Source organism: Chenopodium album, chromosome 4 (assembly GCF_948465745.1).
Source record: "Chenopodium album chromosome 4, dcCheAlbu1.1, whole genome shotgun sequence".
NCBI classification, from domain to species: domain Eukaryota; kingdom Viridiplantae; phylum Streptophyta; class Magnoliopsida; order Caryophyllales; family Amaranthaceae; genus Chenopodium; species Chenopodium album.
The window spans coordinates 19,738,248-19,764,360 of NC_137837.1; the positions used below are offsets into that span (position 1 = coordinate 19,738,248).

The 26,113-nt window shown below is 36.3% G+C and overlaps 1 long non-coding RNA gene across 1 annotated transcript; it reads right to left on the reverse strand.

Annotated features, from left to right (window-relative positions):
- Nucleotides 1–909: 909 nt before the first annotated feature.
- On the reverse strand, nt 910–2,163 carry LOC145626802 (uncharacterized). Its single transcript, XR_014111077.1, has 2 exons — nt 1,943–2,163; nt 910–1,597 (listed from the first exon to the last, which is right to left on the reverse strand). It is a non-coding gene; the product is annotated as an uncharacterized LOC145626802 (long non-coding RNA).
- Between the last annotated feature and the right edge of the window lie 23,950 nt (nt 2,164–26,113).

A 26,113-nucleotide genomic window follows, 5' to 3' on the forward strand; every position in this document is an offset into this window, starting at 1 on the left:
TGGCCATTACTGAAACTTTATTTTCTAGTTCTAAGGATGAAGATCCCAAAAAAGATCCATCTCTTGATGTACTCTCTTTTGAATTCAATAATATGAGCTTTATTTCCGAGTATATGTCTTCTCTTGAATCTTTTGAATGCTATAATAATCAATCTAATGAAGATGATAATATTAATAAATTGGTTGAACTAATGAATGAACGAGAACAAAAGAACCCTATAATTGAAGAAAGTGAAACAGTCAATATAGGAACTAATGAAAACAAAAGGGAAGTCAAAATTGGATTAACTTTAAATCCGGAAGAGCGATCGATTTTTATATCAACGCTCAAAGAATTCGAAGACGTGTTCGCTTGGTCATACAAGGACATGCCTGGAATAGATAGGGAAATTGCAGAACATACCATTCCCTTGAACCCTACCTCTAAACCAGTAAAACAAAACTTCGACGAATGAAACCTGATGTCGCTTTGAAAATAAAAGAAGAAGTACAAAAGCAATTAGACGCAGGTTTCATTCGCGTATGTAATTACCCATAATGGGTAGCGAACATCATCCCAGTCCGTAAAAAGGATGGACGAGTTCGCATGTGTGTCGACTTTAGGGACCTTAACAAGGATAGCCCTAAAGACGATTTTCCTCTACCTCATATTGATATCACTACTACAAAAAAGGGCTTATGGAACAGTTGAAATAGGCTTTATAAAGCGCCTTAGGACCGTTCTTCTGCTAAGTGATGTGTAAAGTATATAGAACGGTTAAGACAGGCGTTTTGTTTGCTTAACTATAGAGAACGGTAGTCAGACATAACCGTTCTCTTTTCCCTTCCTAAATAATTCTATTACCAAAGAGAACGGTTTTGAAAGCCAACAGTTCTCTATTCTACTTTTTTTTATGTATAAAAAAAAAATTGCACAATGTTCGACATCTAATTTATAAATAGAAAATTTTAAATAAAAATATATAGAGTACAGTATATAAAATTGAAGTCTGAACTACAACAGCATAAAAGTTTATACAATTAATGTAAAAAAAAAAAAAGAATATAACAAGATATCAAAGGAAAATAAAAAGAAACTAGTTCTATAAAGATCTGTATGCACTCCATCTTCTCATCTTCTCAAAAAAAAAAAAAAAAAAAAAAAAAAAAAAAAAAAAAAAAATCTGTATGCACTCCATCTTCTCATCTTTTTTTTTGAAGACTTGACTTCTCATCTTTTTTATGAAGACTTCTCACCTTTATTTTATTAACCTGCAAAAATATGAGCAACAATTACACAACTAATCGAAAAATATCACTTCTAATATCATTCAAATCCATAAAAACAAGTTCCACCATTAAACTAAATCTTCTAGATTGTTCCCCAAACATTCCATATCGAAAAGCAGAAGACAAAAAAACGAATATGTAAATAAAAAAAAATCAACCCCAAATTTAATTAAAAGTAAAATTACAAAAAAAAAAAGGCAAAGAATCATATGGTAAAACTTCTTAGTGGAGTTAAAGCATAGCGTTTACGATCTGTCAATGGTGACCACCGCAAGTCCTATGAAGTTGAATACCTCCTTCCAATCGGGTCGCCGTGGACATGGCCGAACTGCACAACATGAGTAAAACCATGAATTGAAAGAAACTACAGTATATAAATTTATGAGAACTATAATCTCACCATGAACAATTTACGAAACCTTATAAAAATACTTTCAAAACTAACCTCAAATTCAAGATCTGAATAATATTAATCAAGAAAAATCAACAAGTCAGATCTAAACCATAATAATTTTGATTAAAAAAAAAGATTTCGTCACAAAAATTACTGGTCAAATAAATACAAAATTTCTTTTCGATTTTGGCACAACAGGATGATAATTGAAACCTTAATCATGTCAAATAATTTCATGATGATTAAACAAATTCCATCAATTAAAAAATAGAATCGAACCTTTGAAGCCTTCTCCATATCTGTGTTTGTCCAAACCCTAACTTTCCATTTCCTTATAAGAGCAACGAAAATGGGAATTTAGGATTAAATCAAATAGAAAACTACGAACGTGAGAAAAATTGAAGATCTAAAAATTTTGAAGATTAAAAATTATGTTTTTAAAAGAAAAGAGTAATAGCATCTTATAGTTAGACAGATTTTTCGGAAAAAGGAAGAAAACTAGAAAAGGCAACCATTTATTAGACGGAAGTAATACAGTAGTAATTTAAGGGTAAAAGACGCACAACGGTTATTGTGAAACACCGTTCTATATTTACTTATTTATTTTATTTAATAATTTTTTATTTTGGTAAATAAATAGAGAACGGTTGGATAAGCAAACCGTTCTATATTTTTCAACATATAGAACGGTTGGGAAAGGAAAACGTTCTATTTTGTTTTACAAAACGCTTACCTATGTTAACCGTTTTGTCTCTTGCGTTTCTTATTCCACTTTTTGTAGTAGTGTACATTGGTAGATAACACGGCTGAACATGCGATGTTATCCTTTATGGATGGATACGCAGGTTACAACAAAATCCTAATGGAAAAAGAAGATGAAGAAACGGCATGCTTTATCACCCCTTGGGGTACATATTGCTACACAGTCATGCCATTTGGTCTAAAAAATGCAGGAGCTACGTACCTGTAGACACCCAAATGTGTCTCCCCAAAACCAAACCCAGTGATGAGTGTCTTTCACGTCGAATCATAATCGAATGAAACGAAAGTGTGGAAAGGTCTAGTGTTGCGGGAAGTTTTATTTCTTTTCTTTTCTCTTCTCCCTGTTTTTGAAAACTTTATTTTAAGAAAACAGCCAATCCAGTTTGGTTGGTCCATGATATGGGTCCAGTAGTGGTGTAGTTGGATGGGGTTTGCAAAGACCTTTCTAACGATATATTATAAGCCCGATTCCGATGAATATTGAGGAATTTATGGCCAATTTACTAAACTGGGCCTGGTTTGAGTTTTAAGTACGGCCCAATGATCTAGGGGAGGGCCTAATATGATTTATCATTTCTAATGTAATTAGGAATGGTTTTGGTCTTCTAGAACATTCTAGAAGGTCTTATCATTCTTAATTCAATTAGGATTCTTCAGAGTTTTAATTAGATCAAATAGCATTTTCGACTGAAATTATATTATTTTATCTTCCAGTACGGGAAATTTATCAGATTTTCGAAAACGCGTTGAAAGCCGGTTTGGCGTCCAACCCCAGGCCTTGGCGCCTGGAATCAGGATTGGCGCCAGACGCCAGCATTGGCGCCTGGCGCTAGCCACTGGTCCTGGCGCCAATGAGCCAGGGCTGGCGCTAAGTTAGTTTTGTGGTCTTCAGACTCTGTTTTGATAAATTTATCTTTTTTGGATGATTTTCTCTATAAATATCGTATCAAAAACTCCGTTTTCAACGATCAAGGGTCACCAATTCTCTTTATTCTTAAGTTTTGATCAACTATCTTCATCATCGATCATCAACTCTCTTCATTCACAAAATTATTCAGTTCTTTTCATCATATTCAATTCTTTTCAATAACATTCATTCATTCATGCATTCTTTCTTCTTTGCTTTTTTAATACAAAATTCCGCATTCACAAGATCTTGAAACACCTAGCCATATTCGAAGTTGCCTTCGCCCTAGACGTGAAAGGTTTTAATTTCTGAGGGTTTGGTCCCAAATCTCTCTTTCAATTATTTAATTTAATTGTTTTGATTATTGTTTTCCTTAAAGTTACTAACGTGTGTATTTTGTTATTAGAAAGAGGTACGAGGCATCCAAGTAAGTACTTTAATTGATTAATTGATTTATGATGTAGATATCATGTTTATATTGTTATTATGATATTCCTAGTATCATGTCTAGGGTATTTTTAATATTAAATATGATTGCTATGATGTCTTTTATTTTCTTCCTAATATTTATGATTGTTAGTATCATGTTAGGGTTAAAGATTTGATTTTTATTGCTTAGTGACATGCTAGGGTTTGTTATTAATCTTGTTAGTATCATGCCTAGGATTTTGCTATTTTTATTATGCTTTAATATTAACATGAACATGATTATGATTATAATTGTTATAATTTATGATGATTATGAATATTATTATTATTATTTTTATGATGATTATGATTTTTATTATCATGATATTATTATTATGTTGCTTGGTATATTTTTTTATTGTTATTGCTTGATCACCTTTTATGCATGTTAAAGGGAATTGGTACTTGCAATCACGCTTAATAAGATAATTAATAATCTTGTTAGGGTTAATTGTGATTATAATTTCAAGTGATCGCCAATAATAGTTTATTTGTGCATTAAATTCAACCAACATAGATTAAACAGGTTTAGGGTTAATCCTATTGATCGCATGTTAGTCAGAAAGCGCACATGAATACGAGCAGAATAAAGTAGAGACCTATTATTAGGGCAGGTTCAATCTCTTTTAGGTTGGATTTGTACCTTCATCCCCGAACCCTTATTTGGTTCATGACCTTATGGAGTTGACGATCTCTTGGATCGTTAAGGGGTGTAACCTTCACCTCGTGAATGGTTTACAAGTTCCTAAAAAACTTGTTGGCGACTCTTTTGCTCTATCTTCTTCCCTTTTGGACGCCACCGTACTTTAGTGTATGATCACAGTGGGGTTCAAGCTAGTGGGATTTTAAAGGCTTGAAACTATTCCCTACAGTTTTTGGCGACTCCACTGGGGAGGATTTCTATTTTAATTCCTGAATTTGTTTCGGCAATGATTTAGAATGAGTGGATGAGACTCGAAAAGTTCTAAGTATTTCATGTGCGTAATTTTGACTAACATTGTGGCATATGCATAAAAAGGTTCTCATTGGAAAGACCATCCGTAATGAGTCAAAAACATAGGATTTTTACACGTAGGAAATTTGAGAAATGTCTTTCACAACTAGGACTGAAATAACACCGCGCGAAACTGGATGATTTTATTGAGCACAGAAAGCTGCTGAGGCATGTGGGAAGTAGCGTCAGGGGCCAGAGCTTGGCGCCATACTTTTAGCCGTAGCGCCAGACGCCAATATTGGCGCCAGATGCTACAGTTAAAAGTTGGCGCCAGTCTCTGTTTGCTGGCGCCAATTTCCCCCCAATACCGAGCCAGAAATATGCGTTCTAATTTCGACCGGTTTTTCGTATTGTTTGCTCGATCCTACTTCCTGATTGAATTTTTTCTCACTTTTCTGAAACCCATATGTGTTCTACATATGGACATAACCCTTTGGGAATTCATGCTCTATCTACCTGATTGAACGCTCCTGGCAACAAAGGGTACATCTGAGAGGTTGAATTCACCAAACCATGGAAGTGAGTTTTTTCTAAAAACTCGCGGTGTTCTATCCACACGCGTTAACCCTTCACGATTAGGCTTCTACGCGGTGCATCTGAACAATTAACCATGGACCCTATTTGACTAAACCATATCCCGAACTTTAGAGAACTAGAGCCATGGTTAGGTTGCGAACTCATTGCATCATATTGTGCCTACTTGACTAATTGTGCATTATTTGTTGCGCATATATATCCTATGCTCCTCCTAACCGTTTGTTGATTTGTGTTGAGATTATAATTAATGACTTAAAAGAACTTTGCCTAATTAATTAATTAATTAATTAATTCGAGTCAATAAAATTTTTTTTTTCTTCTTTTAATCGGAATTGACCTAGTACGACTTTAGGCATACCCCAGTTGACTAATAATATCGAAAACAGTCCCAGACCGAGGCTCCAAAATTGGTGCCAAAATCTGAGCTGTAGCGCCACTGTATGGTGTGTAGCGCCAAACATTTACTAAAAAGTCTGGCGCCAACCACCGTACTGTGACGCCAGTTCTGTCTCTTGGCCGACAGTTCGGATTATTTGTCGATTCATCACCTAATGTCTAATTAACCAGTTTGCTAATTAATTCGGTTAATTTTCGCTGTCAATAACACCTCGTCCAGTCATAAATCGAGTCTTGGTCACATAGTCTAGCCACATGGTCATGACACGAGTCTTAACATGTCACCTACACTCACTAGTCTTAGCACACACTTTGAGTACACATCACCATGACCATGTCGTAGGTCCATGCATGAGTCGGTCTTTCCGTCATTTGAGTTGGGGGGTACATTCTATTCCTAATTCTTCATATCCCTCTATCTAAATCTTTCTTCACATTCTTCCATCTTTCTTCACCTCCTCCATCCATTGCATGTTGAATAAAGTTTGAGTCAAATAATTAACAATAAGTATCCCCAAATTCCTTTCCCACAGTACTTGGTCGAGGAGAGAAGGGCGATTGATCAAGGACAACTTCTTTATTCCAGTCTTACTTTTTGATAAACCGATTCGTCAAAAGAGAAAGGATAAGAAGATAATGGCAACTCAAGAAGAAGTCAATGAGCTTAGGAATCAATTGGTTATCATGACTGAGACACTGAAACTCCTCACACTTAAGGTCGATGATCCCGTGAAGCAACAACGGATGGACCTCATGCAAGAGAGTCTGAGCAAGTTATCTAGTGACCATAAATTTCAGGGCATGAGCTCGCTAGGGATCTCGCTGGATAAAGAACTTCTTCCGCATAAGTTCAATGCCAACGACATCCCAAAATTCAAGGCAACAGATAATCCTTACTTCCATCTAAAAGCTTTCGAAACTATAATGACCATTAAGGGTATTGATAAGAAGGTGTTCCCCTCTCTGTTCCCACTATCTCTTGAAACCGTTTGCCAACAATGGTTCTTCTCCCTTGACAAGGGGAAAACCTCTACCTGGGAATCGATAGTAAACGCTTTCGTTGATAGGTACAAGTGCAATATTCAAGTTGAAACCGATCATAGACAACTTGAGATGCTAAGACAAAATGAGAATGAAGGCTTTACTTCTTTCTTTAATAAATGGAGGGAAACTTCCGCCAAGATGATTGAGGTCCCCACCGAAAAGGAATCTGTGAGGATGTTTATCAAGAATCTCCAAGAAAAATATTCGAAGCACTTAAAATATCAACACAATTTGAATACTTTCAAGGCAGTTTATGACATCGGAATTGAAATCGAAGATGACCTCGCAAAGCAAAAAGCTACTAATAATAGCAACCACGGTGGCTGGAAAGGAAAGAAGAACGACAATCCTTCTTCTTCCGAAAACGCCCACTCTAGTAACAATGTTAGTACCTTTGATCTCAGTGAAGTTTTAGCCATAGATAACCAACGATCTAAGAAGCAACTAAGGAAAGACTTCACCCCCATTGGGATGAGCTACGATACTGCCTTCGATCGACTCCATGCCAAAGGACTCATTACTCCCATTGGACCTATTCAAGATCCCGCACCTGAAAAGAGATTGCCTAGTTGGAATCCAGACGAACACTGCAAGTATCATCAAGGTAGGGGTCATACTACTGAGAGCTGTTGGAAGCTAAAGTAGGCTATCTAACATTTGATTGATAATAACAAGCTTCCCATGCCTCCAGTTAACAAGAAGAGCGAGTGATGATAAAGGAAACAACACAAGACAAGAGGCGAGCTCCAACGAAAAGATTTCATGACCTCTTTTTCTACTTCTTTTTCATTTTTACTCTTTCCCCAATAAGTCTAGCATAGGCATCTTTTCTTTTCCCTTAGATTAATTTTGTAGATTCTTTCTTTTCCTTTTTTTTTTTTAATAAAATGAGCATTTAATTCCTTGCATATGATCATTTCATTACATTGCATAAAAAAAAAAAAAAAATCCATGTCGAATTAAGCACAAGGTATACCAATGATTTGAGGCACCCCTTGTAGCCACATCATATCTCCTTTCACCTTTCAAATTTACAATCCTTTCTTCATAAACCACTTTGAGCCTTGTCTAATGATAGACCTTTCTTTTTTCAACCTACATCTATCTAATGTTGGGATGGGATGGTGTGCAACTTATGCAATTCTAAAAAAAGCTTGAGTGATTTCAGAAAATCAAAATAGCAAAAATAAGCAAAAAAAATAATAAATAAAAGTGTACAAAAGGGCAAGTGTTCCAATGTCTTTGATATGAAAATATCTTCGATAAGAACACGTCTCAGATTGCGTCTCTTATCGAGTGCTTGGTACTGTGCCTGAGAAACATGAATGCCAAGTGAGTGATAGACCGCATGATCGAGATTGGTCACACTTATTAAAATAAAATAAATGCTAAAACAAAAGAGCTAAAAAAAAAGAGTAGAAAACCTCAAGCATAAAAATACGAAGATTCAAAAGCGAGGTTGCACACCTTGGGGGCTTATCTAGGGTCTTGAGCCTTTATCCCTTTTTTCTATAACCTTTAGCCTATATCCCTTTTTTCTATAACCTTTAGCCTAACCACGTTACAACCCTTAAAAAGACCTTTTTTTTTAGGTATACACGCTTGTGCGAGGTTCGGCTAGAGCTACGTTCGGCCTGATTCCTAACGGATACGTAGGCAACCTCACATCGAGGTGCGGCCGTAATAAACATGCATTCATATTCACATTCACACACTTACACCATGATCATATCAAGGAATTCCCTATGCTCATCCCTTTTCATTTAGATCTAGACTTGGGGGCTTGATCCCTATATTATTAGCTTACCTAGTCTAAGAGTCACCACCATTTGACTCTTTTCAATATATTTTTCCACACACTTAGCTCTTGCGGCCTAGCCTTAGTGTCACTTTCACACACTGCACAGATACATGACCAAATATACTTCCCTTAGGAACCCTTTGTCATGAAAACATAACGCTGAAGCATGCCTTGTCATATCAAAATCGCTCATCAATCGTAATCATCATTGCATCATGAAGTACGAAGTGCTTAGCCTCTGTGCCTAAATTACCCAAATACTTTCATCATTGAGTCAACCATTGAGATAGCCTAGGATGAATTAATCCTTGAACCTTGAGAGATAGTATCAAACAACATTTGACTAAGCTCATTCACCATGCATCTTCAAACTTTTGATTTTCTTTTTCACGTCTTTCTTTTTCGGGAGAAAGTCGGTACCCTCCACAATTGACGGAAAATTTTTGCTTTTTTGCATTTTTCGAGTCGCACGATCACATTACATGCACACACGAGTCATGTACACATTGAGTCATGTCGTGCCATATCACTTTGATTTGAGTCTAACACATGTGTCATTACACTTCGAGTCGAGTCAACCTCGAGTCAGTCAACATATCGAGTCAAGTTTATACCTTGAGTCGTGTCAAGTCAATGAGTCAAGCAACGTTAAGCCTTAGGTCAACCCTAAGATGATTAAAGAGATTGGCAAAGTTCTATAGTAAAAAATAAACACAGGTGCAGCAGAACAGGGAAGACCCTATCACAGCATTCGGCGACAGAGTCAATTCTTGGCTCCAGAAATATTTCAGCAACGACAGAGCTCGAAGCCTCCCAGAAAGGTGATTTCGACTTCATACAGCAATTTCGGGTTCCTTGGTACGCCAGTTAGCCCCTATAAGCAATTTGACATGATTAAGTAGTCAGTTGGATTACAATTGCAATAAGTGATCGACCTGATGAAAGATCGTCTCACTTAGCTTAAAGCGCCTAGGCATTGGCTCAAAAGCAGAAAAGGTACCGACGTATAAGTTCAAAGCAACGAAAGCGCCGACGTACAGGCACAACGGAAGCAAAGTTCGAGCAAGCTTTAAAGATCGACAAGTGTTGGTATTCGGTAATTTTCTTTGGAATATTATCGCAACAACTGAGGATGACTTCAAGTAAAGTTATTTTCGACGGCATTCGCTAAGATTGTGGAGGTTGTCACCAAAGATTTGAGAAGATAGCACGAGATGGGCGGTCTTCGACAGCGTTCGCTAAGATTGTGGAAGTTGTCACCAAAGATTTGAGAAGATGGCACGAGATGGGCGGTCTTCGACGGCATTCGCTAAGATTGTGGAGGTTGTCACCCAAGATTTGAGAAGATAGCACGAGATGGGCAGTCTTCGACGACTTTTGCTATGATTGGAAAGGTTGTCACTATGATTCAAGAAAAGGCTCAAGATGTAGCAACATTGATCGACGGCGTTCCCTAGATTGCGGAAGATCGTAAAAAAAAACAGCAGGATGGCGTTCCATAGATAGTGGAAAGTTGTCATGGACAACTGAAGGTAATTTCAGGGCGAAATTGTCTTCGATCATAATTCCTGAGGCATGGAAGATGATCATAATGCGGATGAGAATTATTTTAAGAGAAATAATTTTTGATGATATTCCCTTGGACGTGGAATATTATCATAGCGGAGAGGATAGTTTCAGGCGAAGCAATCTTCTAATTGGAAGCAGTTACAAGGCGTAGCGGTTTTCAAGCGGGATGGCATTCTCTAGCTTGTAGGAGGTCATCAAAAAAAGCAGCAACAGCAACAATCGGTTACTTTCAGAGACGTGTACTCGACGGTGCAAGATATGCGTTTCTTAACTCTTCTATCTGTTTAACTAATGCTAGTTTTGCAGGTATCGGCGTTACAAGATTGATTTAGGATCGCAGAACGTTCTGAATCATTCTCCGTCCCTATCGATACTTTGACTTTTGTTTTCGAAACTTGTGTTTCTCCAAACTTAGTCAAAGTGGGGGCTTCCGTAGACACCCAAATGTGTCTCCCCAAAACCAAACCCAGTGATGAGTGCCTTTCACGTCGAATCATAATCGAATGAAACGAAAGTGTGGAAAGGTCTAGAGTTGCGGGAAGTTTTATTTCTTTTCTTTTCTCTTCTCCCTGTTTTTGAAAACTTTATTTTAAGATAACAGCCAATCCAGTTTGGTTGGTCCATGATATGGGTCCAGTAGTGGTGTAGTTGGATGGGGTTTGCAAAGACCTTTCTAACGATATATTATAAGCCCGATTCCGATGAATATTGAGGAATTTATGGCCAATTTACTAAACTGGGCTTGGTTTGAGTTTTAAGTACGGCCCAATGATCTAGGGGAGGGCCTAATATGATTTATCATTTCTAATGTAATTAGGAATGGTTTTGGTCTTCTAGAACATTCTAGAAGGTCTTATCATTCTTAATTCAATTAGGATTCTTCAGAGTTTTAATTAGATCAAATAGCATTTTCGACTGAAATTATATTATTTTATCTTCCAGTACGGGAAATTTATCAGATTTTCGAAAACGCGTTGAAAGCCGGTTTGGCGTCCAACCCCAGGCCTTGGCGCCTGGAATCAGGATTGGCGCCAGACGCCAGCATTGGCGCCTGGCGCTAGCCACTGGTCCTAGCGCCAATGAGCTAGGGATGGCGCTAAGTTAGTTTTGTGGTCTTCAGACTCTGTTTTGATAAATTTATCTTTTTTGGATGATTTTCTCTATAAATATCGTATCAAAAACTCCGTTTTCAACGATCAAGGGTCACCAATTCTCTTTATTCTTAAGTTTTGATCAACTATCTTCATCATCGATCATCAACTCTCTTCATTCACAAAATTATTCAGTTCTTTTCATCATATTCAATTCTTTTCAATAACATTCATTCATTCATGCATTCTTTCTTCTTTGCTTTTTTAATACAAAATTCCGCATTCACAAGATCTTGAAACACCTAGCCATATTCGAAGTTGCCTTCGCCCTAGACGTGAAAGGTTTTACTTTCTGAGGGTTTGGTCCCAAATCTCTCTTTCAATTATTTAATTTAATTGTTTTGATTATTGTTTTCCTTGAAGTTACTAACGTGTGTATTTTGTTATTAGAAAGAGGTACGAGGCATCCAAGTAAGTACTTTAATTGATTAATTGATTTATGATGTAGATATCATGTTTATATTGTTATTATGATATTCCTAGTATCATGTCTAGGGTATTTTTAATATTAAATATGATTGCTATGATGCCTTTTATTTTCTTCCTAATATTTATGATTGTTAGTATCATGTTAGGGTTAAAGATTTGATTTTTATTGCTTAGTGACATGCTAGGGTTTGTTATTAATCTTGTTAGTATCATGCCTAGGATCTTGCTATTTTTATTATGCTTTAATATTAACATGAACATGATTATGATTATAATTGTTATAATTTATGATGATTATGAATATTATTATTATTATTTTTATGATGATTATGATTTTTATTATCATGATATTATTATTATGTTGCTTGGTATATTTTTTTATTGTTATTGCTTGATCACCTTTTATGCATGTTAAAGGGAATTCGTACTTGCAATCACGCTTAATAAGATAATTAATAATCTTGTTAGGGTTAATTGTGATTATAATTTCAAGTGATCGCCAATAATAGTTTATTTGTGCATTAAATTCAACCAACATAGATTAAACAGGTTTAGGGTTAATCCTATTGATCGCATGTTAGTCAGAAAGCGCACATGAATACGAGCAGAATAAAGTAGAGGCCTATTATTAGGGCAGGTTCAATCTCTTTTAGGTTGGATTTGTACCTTCATCCCCGAACCCTTATTTGGTTCATGACCTTATGGAGTTGACGATCTCTTGGATCGTTAAGGGGTGTAACCTTCACCTCGTGAATGGTTTACAAGTTCCTAAAAAACTTGTTGGCGACTCTTTTGCTCTATCTTCTTCCCTTTTGGACGCCACCGTACTTTAGTGTATGATCACAGTGGGGTTCAAGCTAGTGGGATTTTAAAGGCTTGAAACTATTCCCTACAGTACCAAAGAATGGCTACGACTCTCTTGCATGATATGATGCATAAAGAAATAGAAGTTTATGTGGATGATATGATTGTAAAGTCCAAAAATAGAATGGGACATATAAAAGCTTTACTCACATTTTTCACTCGCATAAAAGAATATAATATGCGATTGAATCCACAAAAATGCGCCTTCGAAGTAACTTCTGGTAAGTTACTCGGATACGTAGTAAGCACACGTGGTATTAAGATCGATCCCTCTAAAGTAAAGGCAATAGTTGATATGCCTCCCTCTCAAACAGAAAAAGAGATCAGGGGGTTTCTTGGAAAACTACTATACATTAGTCGGTTTATCAACAAATTGACAATGGCTTGTGAGCCAATATTCAAAAAATTGAAAAAAGAAGAAGAACATGAATGGGACGATCAATGCCAAAGGGCCTTTGAGAAAATCAAAGATCGTCTCAAAAGTCCACCAATTTTAGCACCACCAGTAACCAAACTACCTCTTACGCTATACATCACGGTTATAGACACGGCCACAGGTGCCATGCTAGCACAAGAGGTAGAAAAAGTCGAGCGTGTAATATACTACATAAGTAAAAAAATTCATTTAATATGAAACAAAATATAGCACCTTGGAAAAAACAAGTTTAACATTAGTGTGGGCAACTAAAAATTACGACATTATATGTTATCACACACTACTCATGTGATTTCTCAACAAAATCCTATAAAGTATTTGTTTGAACAACCACCTATCGATACAAGGAAGAATATCCAAGTGGTTGGTGATGTACTGTTGGCCGAATTTGAATTAAAATATATTCCTGAAAAATCAATAAAAGGAAAAGTAATTTTCGATTTTCTGGCTCAACATCCTATTCAAACGAGTCATGCAGAAACTACTCATCTCCCGGATGAAGAGATTCTGATGACGCAAGATGACAATTGGGTAATGTACTTCGACGGTGCATCCAATCAAAAAGGATGTGGCGTGGGAGTGTTACTCATAATGCCGCGGAATGTGAAGCGTGCATTATTGGATTAGAAGCAGCAGCTAGCATAGGTGTGCAAAAATTAGAGGTATGTGGAGATTCTAGTTTGATTATAAATCATAAACTAGAAAAATGGGAAATAAATAACTCTACAATGATATTATACCAAGCACACCTAGTGCAACTCATCGAGCATTTTGAACATATTGATTTTAAATACCTCCCAAGGGATGATAATCAATTTGCCGATGCGCTAGCAAAATTAGTCTCAATGATCAACATTCCAAATCATTTAAATATGATGTCATTATGCGTTGATAGAAGAGAAGAACCAGCATATTGCAACGCAATAGTGGAAATAAATTACATTGAAGGAGACAATCCTTGGTATGATCATATCCTCCAATATATTACCCATGGCACAGATCCTGAAAATACTTCATCGAAAGACCAACAAATCCTAAGAACACTTGCGGCTCAATATGGTCTATTAAATGGTCAATTATGGAAAAAGAGGCCTAACGGTCAAAGCTTATTGTGTATAGACTAACCTGAATCCACACGCCTTATGGAGAATACTAACAAAGGCGTTTGTGGTCCTCACATGAATGGTAAAATGCTTGCTAAAATAATTTCACTACAAGGGTACTATTGGTCCACCATGGAACATGATTGCATACAATATGTTAAAAAATATCCAGAGTGTCAAATGTTCGCTAACTTACAACACCTTCCACCATCTGAACTATATAATCTCACTTCCCCTTGGCCTTTTTTGACTTGGGGAATTGACATAATTGGAAAAATATCTCCAACAAGAGCAGGAGGGCACGAGTACGTATTAGTAGCCGTCGATTACTTTACTAAGTGGATTGAGGCCACTTCTTACGTGAATATCACTTCTAAACATGTTGCAAAGTTTCTCGAAAGAAACATATTTTGTAGATATGGAGTTCCACACGAACTAATTAGTGATCAAGGATCTCAATTCAAAGCTGAAGATGAGACCCTCTTAACTCGTTATAAAGTAAAACACCATCATTCATCCCCATATAGACCTCAAATGAATGGAGCTGTAGAATCAACAAATAAAAACATAACAGTCATCATTAAGAAAATGGCATAAAATTATAAGGACTGGCCGAATAAGCTACACTTCGCTCTATGGGGTTATAGAACGTCCATACAAACATCAAAAGGAGTAATCCCATACTCCTTAGTTTTTGGAATGGACGCAGTTCAACCAGTCGAACTGGAGATACCATCCTTACGCATCGTACTCAAAAGTAAGCTACCGGAAGCTGAATGGGTATGAGCGAGGTATGAAGAGTTACTATTCCTCGATGAACGACGATTAAGAGCTTTGCATCATGTACAAGTCTACCAACGATGCATTGCGAGACATTTTAACAAAAGGGTACGAGCCAGAAATATCAAAGAAGGTGACTTTGTACTAAAAGAGGTTAGAGGCCCACCAACCGATCCAAGAGGTAAATTCAAACCTAATTGGATAGGGCCCTACCGTGTAATTGAAATTCTATCAGGAGGAGTTGTCAGATTAATGGACATTGGAGGTGATGAAATTCGCCAACTAATAAACATTGATCGACTTAAAAAATATTACATACGAAATCCGGATAAACTTGTTCATTCATTAAATAAATCATTTTTTTAGCATTCAATTAAAAGATTCTATGTTACGCACTTTACCGAATAACACGGTAAAGTTCATGACACTTGGGGGGTAATTTAAAAACAAAACATATACAATTCAAGTGTTCATATTTTTTCAAACACCATGAAAAACTCTTCACACATGGGGGGGGGGGTAATAATGCGAAAATTTTTTTTAACACTCGTAGCACAGGTGTCGCACGCAACTAAAACAGTTGCGCGCGGATGTCACGCGCAACGGTATCAGTTGCCCGCGACAGGCTCGTGCAACCTTAGACGTTGCGCAAGCCACCTGATGACGAACTACGGACCCAAAATTTTTGCGCTAGAATAAAATTGTGATTTTTACTTGCGATAAAAAAGAGGGCGTTTCTTGAAAATAACATATACTCGAAAAATAAAAATTAAGCTTTGACTTAAATTATCAAACAAAGTTTGATTAATTTTTTCATTTAATTTCTACATAAGAGGTTGAAGAAAAATATATAAAGAAAACATAATACAAACATTGCAAAGAACTACGCAAAGACCTGATTTCTTAATACGAATACGTAGGCAATCTTTATGATTCGGTCATATAAAAAAAGTATATAATTAAGCTCATTTTATTCCATTCGAAAATTAAAAAAAAAAAAAAAAAAAAACCAAGAGGCATTGTTGAACTAGATAATAGTTTTTTAAAAAAACATAGTAGTGATTACACTTTATTCGAATTAAACTAATGACATATTGTGTAACACTCTAAGGTTTTACTATATCCTCAATTGTCACAGTAGACGAAGGAGTAGTTTCCATTGCAGTAGTTTCAGCAACCTTAGAGCTTTCTCCTTCACTCTTCTTTTTAACCGAAACATTGTTCTTCAATTTAGGGATTGGGGTCTATGCAACTTGTTTTTCTTTTCCTTTAACAATTGTTGGGGTCTTCTTGCGAGTATTTGGTGAAGGTTCTTTAATCTTCACCCTTGTTGCACATGTTTAAGAGGAGCCTTTCTCTTAGGTTCCTTTGAACGAGCCTTAGGAGATGAGAAGTCTAATTTTCTTCTCACTCCTTTGTTTTGGCCAATAGGAGGAGTAGTGGTGGCCGAATGCATCAAAGGTTTGGGTGGATTGCGAGCCGAGGCAGCTTGATTTTGTGATCGGGCCTTGTTTAGATCACCCTTGTCCGCCGCATTCATCCAAGCCTTGTAGAAGGAAGATAACACAATACTCGCAGTTGGACTTTGTACTACCCATCTAGGGAGACTTGACAAATATTCCATCCAACGAGGGATCCTTTCAGGTTTAAAAATCACATCTTTAGGGGCATCACAATCCTGAGAGGGGATAACTTGTTTCATTCCGTATTGTCTCATCACCCTACAAGGAAAAATGAAAGTAGTACTAGATAAGCCTAAAAGCCTAATATAGGGACAATTAAAACTATTCCCAACCATACTACTTATGTTCCATCAAGGAATCAATTTTTTTCGCCTCTCCTCCTTTTTCCTCTTTTCTCTCTCCAAAACCCTATCCTCCATTGTTGAATTTTGAAGGGGCTTCCATCGATTAAAATTGGTGGAAAGCCCCAATCCCGGTTTCTTTATTGTTTTTTTAGGTTTATAATAATGCTTCCTCCTTTTGGGAGGAACTTTTCTCCCTCGAAAGAAAGGGTTTCTGATCTCCTTCGAAAGACAAGGGTTTTTCGACCTCCTTCCAAAGAAAAGGTTTATCTCCTCTTTTAGAGGGAGAAATTTCTTATTTTTGAATCCATGGTAGCGTATCTAATGGATTGTCGTAAAATTATTTTGTTGGTGAAAAAGTTATCAAGTTTTCAAATACAAACAGATGAATCAAAAGGAAAACATCCTCACGGCTACAAAGGATCGTTAGATTGTCTCTCCAACAAGGTTGTAATTTTCAGCGATATAAGCGGGAGATGCTCCGCAATGCAAGATCTACTCGACGATTGTAGTTTTTATGAAGGAAAATTCTATTTGATTCAATATCTTATGTATTTGTTAACGTCGAATCTCTATTGTAGATGTCGTATGATTTTTAATTAATGAATTATTTTTGCTATTAAAAAAAAATGTTCCACCAAGGAATCACAAAGTGTATGTTGGGAACCCAATGACAGAAAAACGACGTCCATTCTTCTTCATTCTTGTGTTTATTGAGAATTCGACGTCCAGGGAAAGTTCTCACTCCATGAGGCTCAAAATTTTCTGGCTGTTAAATAATTCACAAGCGCTCCATGAGCCAAATTTGAAAAAAAATCGAAGAAAATTAATTTGCGACATTATACGAGCAGGTGGCGCGTGCATCAAAATCAGTTGCGCGCGCCATCCGCACGCATCGGCGAAGATTGCGTTGGTAAGGCCAGCGCAACTTCAAAACTTGCGCTGCTTTACGACGAAAAAAAAAACTTACGTATAATAGGAGTGGACTTCTTGTGAAACCATTCTCGTTAGGGTCTCCTCTAAGGCGATTCAAGCATAGAACGGTGAATGACATCCCTCTATTTTCTCTACTATTGACACCATGGAATAATCTCCGTATTCTTTACCTGTCCTAAGTAAACAATTGACAACAAGACAATAACATAAAGCACGAATTTTAAAACGTTGTTTAGTCAAGTAGTCACGAGGGGCGACGAAATGTTCAATAAATTGAATTAAATCCACGCCTTCTTCTTTTCCAATGTCAACCATATCATTGTCACTCAAACCAAAAAATCGTTGAAAAACAGGTTTTGTATCTGACAAGTTAGGGGCATATGTCACAGGGAGAGTATTTGTAGGGAAGCCTAGTAGTGCCTTAAACTCACCAAGTAATGGGACAATTTCATCCCCTTTAAAAGAAAGAGATGGTGGTTCGAGTCCCAATGATTGACAACAGCATGGAGAAAACCAAAGTTTATAACTAGTTGCATATAATTTAATAGAGGGTCAAGGTGGTATATTTTGAAGGCTAGTTTATCCTCAGTTGAAAGGGAAGTGACCCATTTCTTCAACCGTTGTTCAAAGGTTTTTGCCATTGATCAATGTGTAAAAAAAAAGGAGAGGGAAAGAATTTAGAGAGATTAATTCTTTTTAATTCTTTATAACACTACTAAGCGAATGAATTCGAGATGATCAAAAGACTACACAAAACCACGCTTAAATAGAACCAAGAGGGGCAAATTTTCGGCAAATTTCGGTCTAAGGAAAGTTCACTCGCAAGTGGCGCGCGCAACTCAGGACATTTAGTTGCCCGCGTCTGGTCTGTAGTGCAAAAGGCCATCCGTAACGGGCAAAAAGGGCCCATCCGTAACGGGCAGCGTCCGTTACGTATGCGGCCGTTACGGATGGCCATTGTTATTCGTAACGGGCACTATCCGTTACGAATAATGGGTTATTCGTAACGGACATTTGAAATGTTAGTTACGATTAAATCCTTTTTTGTATTAAAATAAGTCCTTATTCGTAATGGGCACCTCAAACGCCCGTTACGAATAAGTGATTATTCGTAACTGTCATTTTAAATGTCCGTTACGAATAAAGTTTTATAGTATATAGTTAAACACTTATTTGTAAAGAGAAACAAAAATGCCCGTTACGAATACGTGGTTATTTGTATTTGACAAATCTCCTACCCGTCACAGTACAAATAATAATTAAATTATGTTTTTTTTAATTAAATTTCGACAGCATGTATTTATATATAATTAATATATATTAATTAAAACCTATTATAATAAACCTGTTCCTGTATATACACAATTATACCGAACAATCTTTCATAAAAATTAATACAACGTAATATAAAAATTGAAGTAGTAACACATTACAAATAAAAACTTGTATAAATTTATCCAACATATACAACATACAACACTAAAAATATTACTTTGTTCTACCTAAGCTAATAGTTATGCATTCAATAAATATTTACTTCTAAAGTATTGCGCCCACTATTCTCGAACCACATTCAACTTGTCAACATCATCAGGGCTGCCCTTTGACAAAAATCCTATTGAAAAAAAAAACCATATGAATGAGGTTACAAAATTAAAACAATCCATCATAAAAACAATCATTAGAATAAATGTGATGGTCCAAATTATAGAAATAAAACTCAAAATATAGAAAAAAAAACATAACATCCTTAATTAACTTATATTTTGATTTCTATGAATTGAAATCAATGAAACGTGAACATTTACTCACTTTTAGAGCGTACAGAACCAAAAAGGCTTCAAAATTGCACTAAGGGACTTATATCTTTCCCATCTTTCATTATTGGTCCAAATTAACACAATAAAACACATAAAATCCTTAATTAACTTATTATTTTTATTTCTATAAATTGAAATCAATGAAAAGTGAACATTTCCTCACTTTTGGGAGCGTATAGAGCCAAAAAGGCTTCAAAATTGCCTAAGGGACTACTATCTTTCCCATCTTTCATGTATTGGTTCGAATTGACATAATATAACACATAAAATCCTTCATTAACTTATATTTTGGTTTATATGAGTTGAAATCAATGAAAAGTGACCATTTACTCACTTTTGGGAGCGTATAGAGCCAAAAAGGCTTCCAAATTGCCTAAGGGACTTCTATCTTTCCCATCTTTCATGTATTGGTTTAGATTGACACAATATAACACATAACATCCTTAATTAACTTATATTTTGGTTTATGAGTTGAAATCAATGAAAAGTGATCATTTACTCACTTTTGGGAGCGTATAGAGCCGAAAAGGCTTCAAAATTGCCTAAGGGACTTCTATCTTTCCCATATTTCATGTATTGGTTCAAATTGGCACAATATAACACATAACATCCTTAATTACCTTATATTTTGGTTTTTATGAATTAAAATCAATTAAAAAATTTACCATTATCTCAGTTTTGGGTGCGTATAGAGCCAAAAAGGCTTCAAAATTGCCAAAGGGACTTCTATCTTTCCCATCTTGCATGTATTGGTTCAAATTGACACAATATAACACATAACATCCTTAATTAACTTATATTTTGGTCTATGAGTTAAAATCAATGAAAAGTAACCATTTACTCACTTTTGGGAGCATATAGAGCCAAAAAGGCTTCAAAATTGCCTAAGGGACTTCTATCTTTCCCATATTTCATGTATTGGTTCAAATTGGCACAATATAACACATAACATCCTTAATTACCTTATATTTTAGTTTTTATGAATTGAAATCAATGAAAATTGACCATTATCTCACTTTTGGGAGCGTATAGAGCCAAAAAGGCTTCAAAATTGCCTAAGGGACTTCTATCTTTCCCATCTTTCATGTATTTGTTCAAATTAACACAATATAACACATAACATCCTTAATTACCTTATATTTTGGTTTTTATGAATTGAAATCAATGAAAATTTACCATTATCTCACTTTTGGGAGCGTATAGAGCCAAAAAGGCTTTAAAATTGCCTAAGGGACTTTTATCTTTCCCATATTTCATGTATTGGTTCAAATTGGCACAATATAACACATATCATCCTTAATTAACTTATATTTTGGTTTCTATGAATTGAAATCAATGAAAATTGACCATTATCTCACTTTTGGGAGCGTATAGAGCTAAAAAGGCTTCAAAATTTGCAAAAAAAAAAACTACTAACCTCCTCTAAGACACCTTTGCACTCCAAGTGAGAAGTAACAATCTCATACATGTATCTCATAATGTAGTAGCCACATTCAACGCCTCCTTGTTGTTGAGCGCACTAGTATATATAACAAATAGTTAAAAATTTTGTTTTCAAAGTGAACAATGTATAACAATATGAGGTGAGTAGTGTATTTACCTCCATTTGTATGAATTTCAATTTTTGCCTATGTGATTTCAATTCACTCCCTGTGAGATTCGCCCGATATACTTTATAAGCCCTACAAAAATAATATATATTCTAACACTTTGAACAAAATAATCTACAACATTCTTTTGCAAGTTTTCCAACTATTCCAAAAAAAAAAAAAAACATATATAAGATATGGCAGAACAAGAACATGAATAGAAAAAAAATGATATGCATAAATAGAGAGACTTGTAGCCTACAACATAAAAAGCATAGAACTGATCATAAATGATCAGCATAAAAAGCAATATGCATAGAACTAATCAGAACTGATCAGCATAGAACAATGATGGCAGTGAACATGATAACAAGCGGGGACTCGAGCAATAAACTGAAAAGGCCTGAAATGAACTGATCAGAATTGATCGGAACTGAAATTTCAGAACTGATCGGAACTGAAATTTCAAAACTGATCAGAAATGAAATTTCAGAACTGATCAGAACTGAAATTTCAAAACTGATCGGAACTGATCAGTACTGATTGGAACTGATCAGAACTGAAATTTCAGAACTGATCAGAACTGAAATTTCAGAACTGATCGAAACTGATTAGAACTGAAATTTCAGAACTGATCGAAACTGATCAGAACTGATTGGAACTGAACAGAACTGATCGGAACTGATCAGAACTGATCGGAACTAATCAGAACTGAAATTTTAGAACTGATCGAAACTGATCGGAACAAATCGGAACTATACTTTTATTCTTCAATTTATCTAGATGTCTATGGTATTAATCAAAAACTCGAATTCAATAACGAGTGATTGCTACTAAACCTAACGAGACCAAAGAACATAGGAGGGGCTATTCAGGGCAGCCAAAGTGCATAACTAACAAAAATAACCAAACACATAAACATGAGTTATTTACCTAACAAAGAAAATTTGATATTTGATGCAAATAAATTATGCACATACAATAAAATAGACCAACCAATGAAACTATACACTAAAAGTATCCAAATAAAGTACAACATACTTCAAAATTTCCAAATGCGAGAAAAATATTCACCTCTGCCTCTAATTCTTAGGAATTCGTCACATAAATATCATTTCCTATCCTCTTACATAGTAACACTCATTCTTCATTGAACACACCCAATTAAAACACTCAGTCTTCATCATCACTTGTTTTTCAAACAAAATGTTTCCCGGGATTCAAAATTTCTATGCTAATCACATTATCTAATACACAATCAATCTTAGTTTCATATCAGGTTCAGCTAAACAAATCTTCGTTAAAAGTTTAAGACAAAACAAAATCAATCAACAAAATACACTACACCACAACAAAAATGCCGAAAATTAAGACTAAAATCAGACCTTGCCCTTGCTGATAAAGGCGCCGGAGCTTGTCCTAACCTCACTAAACTGGCTATCCCAGACTCATTACTTCCACATGGTTCCTGCAGACAATACAGAAACGAATTAAGTGATTAAAACTCAATGGTAAGTTTTTGAAGATAGAACTCATAAAAGCCATGGTTGAACAGAATTGTTCTTCACCTCGCTACCAAAAAAATTATTAAAATTACATAAATTAAGGCTAACAAACTTAACAGCTTCAAATTTTTTTTTAGAGCAAAACGGGAGAGGGGGAGCTTTATTAAACACACAAAAACAATTTACAAAGAGTCAAGCTCCGCAAGGGCAATAACACCCTACGGAAATGAGTCCAAGAAAATTTGCTCCACCCCATTACAAGGTTCAATTATGGCCATTAAATGAGCTACAACATTCCCGTTTCGTCTAATATGAAAGCAAGAAAAAGAATCAAAGGACCGTATATCTTCATTCCTTTGTTGGATCAGCTGCAACACAGAAAGGGAATCACACTCTAGCTCCACTCTCAAGTACTCAAGTCTCTTTGCCATAGCAATGCCAAGGCAAGCTGCCATTGCTTCCGCCAATTTCACCGAATCAGAGCCTACACATTTATTCACAGCAGCAGCAACTATCTTACCCTCCTCATTCCTGATAATCGCTCCTAAACCCACCTTAGCCACATCAAACAAAGCGTACTACCCCAGGGCAAGGCTTCTGCCAAGTGCTATGAGACGCTACACCACATCCCCTGCTCACCCCACCAACAGCCCCCTTATACTTCCCATAATCTTCCACCAATTTCACAAAACCCATTACCCCTACCACGCTGCTACTCCATGGATTATCAAACACCATAGAATTTCTGTAGGCCCACGCACCCCAAGCAACAGCCATGAAAGTAAGAAAGTCTTTATTGCTCACCCATTACCCCCTCTCAGGTTTTATTCCTGAAATAATTATTTTACCATTCAATATTATTATAATTACAGTATTATTTATAACACCCTTTTATAATTACAATATCGTGTTACCCCTCGCATTTCCATCTAGTAAAATGCAAAGTTATACTACAGATATCTACTATGGAGTATATCAATCTACCTTAATTATTCAATCTTGCTATATAGTTCAGCTTTAATTATGATTTTATTTATGAAAAATCAAATTGACTTTTCAGCCAGAAATAAATTAGAATCTTAATTCGAATCCATCTAAAACATTATGAATATAAGATTTATTTCCACCCAATGGAAAAAATCAAATTAAACATGTAAAATCAATCAATTAATTCGGAATTTTTTTTTTTTTAAAAAAACCCTATAATTAAGTAATTGCAATTAAGCAAATTGAAACAAGGATTACGAAATTGGGGGAGGAGATAGAAAGATAGCATCAAATTGAGCTTACAGGAAGTTATTGATGGGAGTTTCTTGAGCAGGAAGGGAGAGCTTGAGCAGCTTCAATGGAGAGAGCGCTGCTGCGTGAGAGGGAGTAGAGAGCGCTGCTTCAATGGAGAGAGCGCAGCTGAGTCGCGATGAGAGAGCGCACCGGAGTTTGGAGAGGACCGAGCTGAGGATCGGCCGGAGTTCGGGGAGCTGAGGTCCGAACTGAGCTTCAATATTATTGGAGAGAGAAAGGGGAAATATTTTGATGAGAGAGAGTGATGAGAAAGGGGAAATTAAAAAGTTAGGGTTTACATTGAAAAATTATTCGTAACGGACATTCCTTGTTAGTTACGACTAGTGGGTTATTTGTATCGGGCAAGACTTGTTGGTTACAACTAGTTGGTTATTTGTAACGGGCAAGACTTGTTGGTTACGAATAAGTTGTTATTTGTAACCGGCAGAATTCTACCCGTTACAAATAACAACTTATTCGTAACGGGCACTAATCTGCCCGTTACAAATATATCTTTTTCTGCTCAAGTCACAGCTTATTTGTAACGGACATTGATTTTGCCCGTTACAAATGATGTAAGTGTAACGGGAAATCATATGCCTGTTACAAATAGCTTGTTACAAGTAAGCTTTTTTCCACTAGTGGGGGGGTAATAATGCAAAAAAAAATTTTAACACTCGTAGCACAGGTGTCGCACGCAACTAAAACAGTTGCGCGCGGATGTCACGCGCAATGGTATCAGTTGCGCGCGGATGTCACGCGCAACGGTATCAGTTGCGCGCGACAGGCTCGCACAACCTTAGACGTTACGCAAGCCACCTTTAACAATTGTTGGGGTCTTCTTGCGAGTATTTGGTGAAGGTTCTTTAATCTTCACCCTTGTTGCACATGTTTAAGAGGAGCCTTTCTCTTAGGTTCCTTTGAACGAGCCTTAGGAGATGAGAAGTCTAATTTTCTTCTCACTCCTTTGTTTTGGCCAATAGGAGGAGTAGTGGTGGCCGAATGCATCAAAGGTTTGGGTGGATTGCGAGCCGAGGCAGCTTGATTTTGTGATCGGGCCTTGTTTAGATCACCCTTGTCCGCCGCATTCATCCAAGCCTTGTAGAAGGAAGATAACACAATACTCGCAGTTGGACTTTGTACTACCCATCTAGGGAGACTTGACAAATATTCCATCCAACGAGGGATCCTTTCAGGTTTAAAAATCACATCTTTAGGGGCATCACAATCTTGAGAGGGGATAACTTGTTTCATTCCGTATTGTCTCATCACCCTACAAGGAAAAATGAATGTAGTACTAGATAGGCCTAAAAGCCTAATATAGGGACAATTAAAACTATTCCCAACCATACTACTTATGTTCCATCAAGGAATCAATTTTTTTCGCCTCTCCTCCTTTTTCCTCTTTTCTCTCTCCAAAACCCTAGCCTCCATTGTTGAATTTTGAAGGGGCTTCCATCGATTAAAATTGGTGGAAAGCCCCAATCCCGGTTTCTTTATTGTTTTTTTTAGGTTTATAATAATGCTTCCTCCTTTTGGGAGGAACTTTTCTCCCTCGAAAGAAAGGGTTTCCGATCTCTTTCGAAAGACAAGGGTTTTTCGACCTCCTTCCAAAGAAAAGGTTTATCTCCTCTTTTAGAGGGAGAAATTTCTTATTTTTGAATCCATGGTAGCATATCTAATGGATTGTCGTAAAATTATTTTGTTGGTGAACAAGTTATCAAGTTTTCAAATACAAACAGATGAATCAAAAGGAAAACATCCTCACGGCTACAAAGAATCGTTAGATTGTCTCTCCAACAAGGCTGTAATTTTCAGCTATAGAAGCGGGAGATGCTCCGCAGTGCAAGATCTACTCGACGATTGTAGTTTTTATGAAGGAAAATTCTATTTGATTCAATATCTTATGTATTTGTTAACGTCGAATCTCTATTGTAGATGTCGTATGATTTTTAATTAATGAAATATTTTTGCTATTAAAAAAAAATGTTCCACCAAGGAATCACAAAGTGTATGTTGGGAAACCAATGACAGAAAAACGACGTCCATTCTTCTTCATTCTTGTGTTTATTGAGAATTCGACGTCCAGGGAATGTTCTCACTCCATGAGGCTCAAAATTTTCTGGCTGTTAAATAATTCGCAAGCGCTCCATGAGCCAAATTTGAAAAAAATCGAAGAAAATTAATTTGCGACATTATACGAGCAGGTGGCGCATGCATCAAAATCAGTTGTGCGCGCCATCCGCACGCATCGGCGAAGATTGCGCTGGTAAG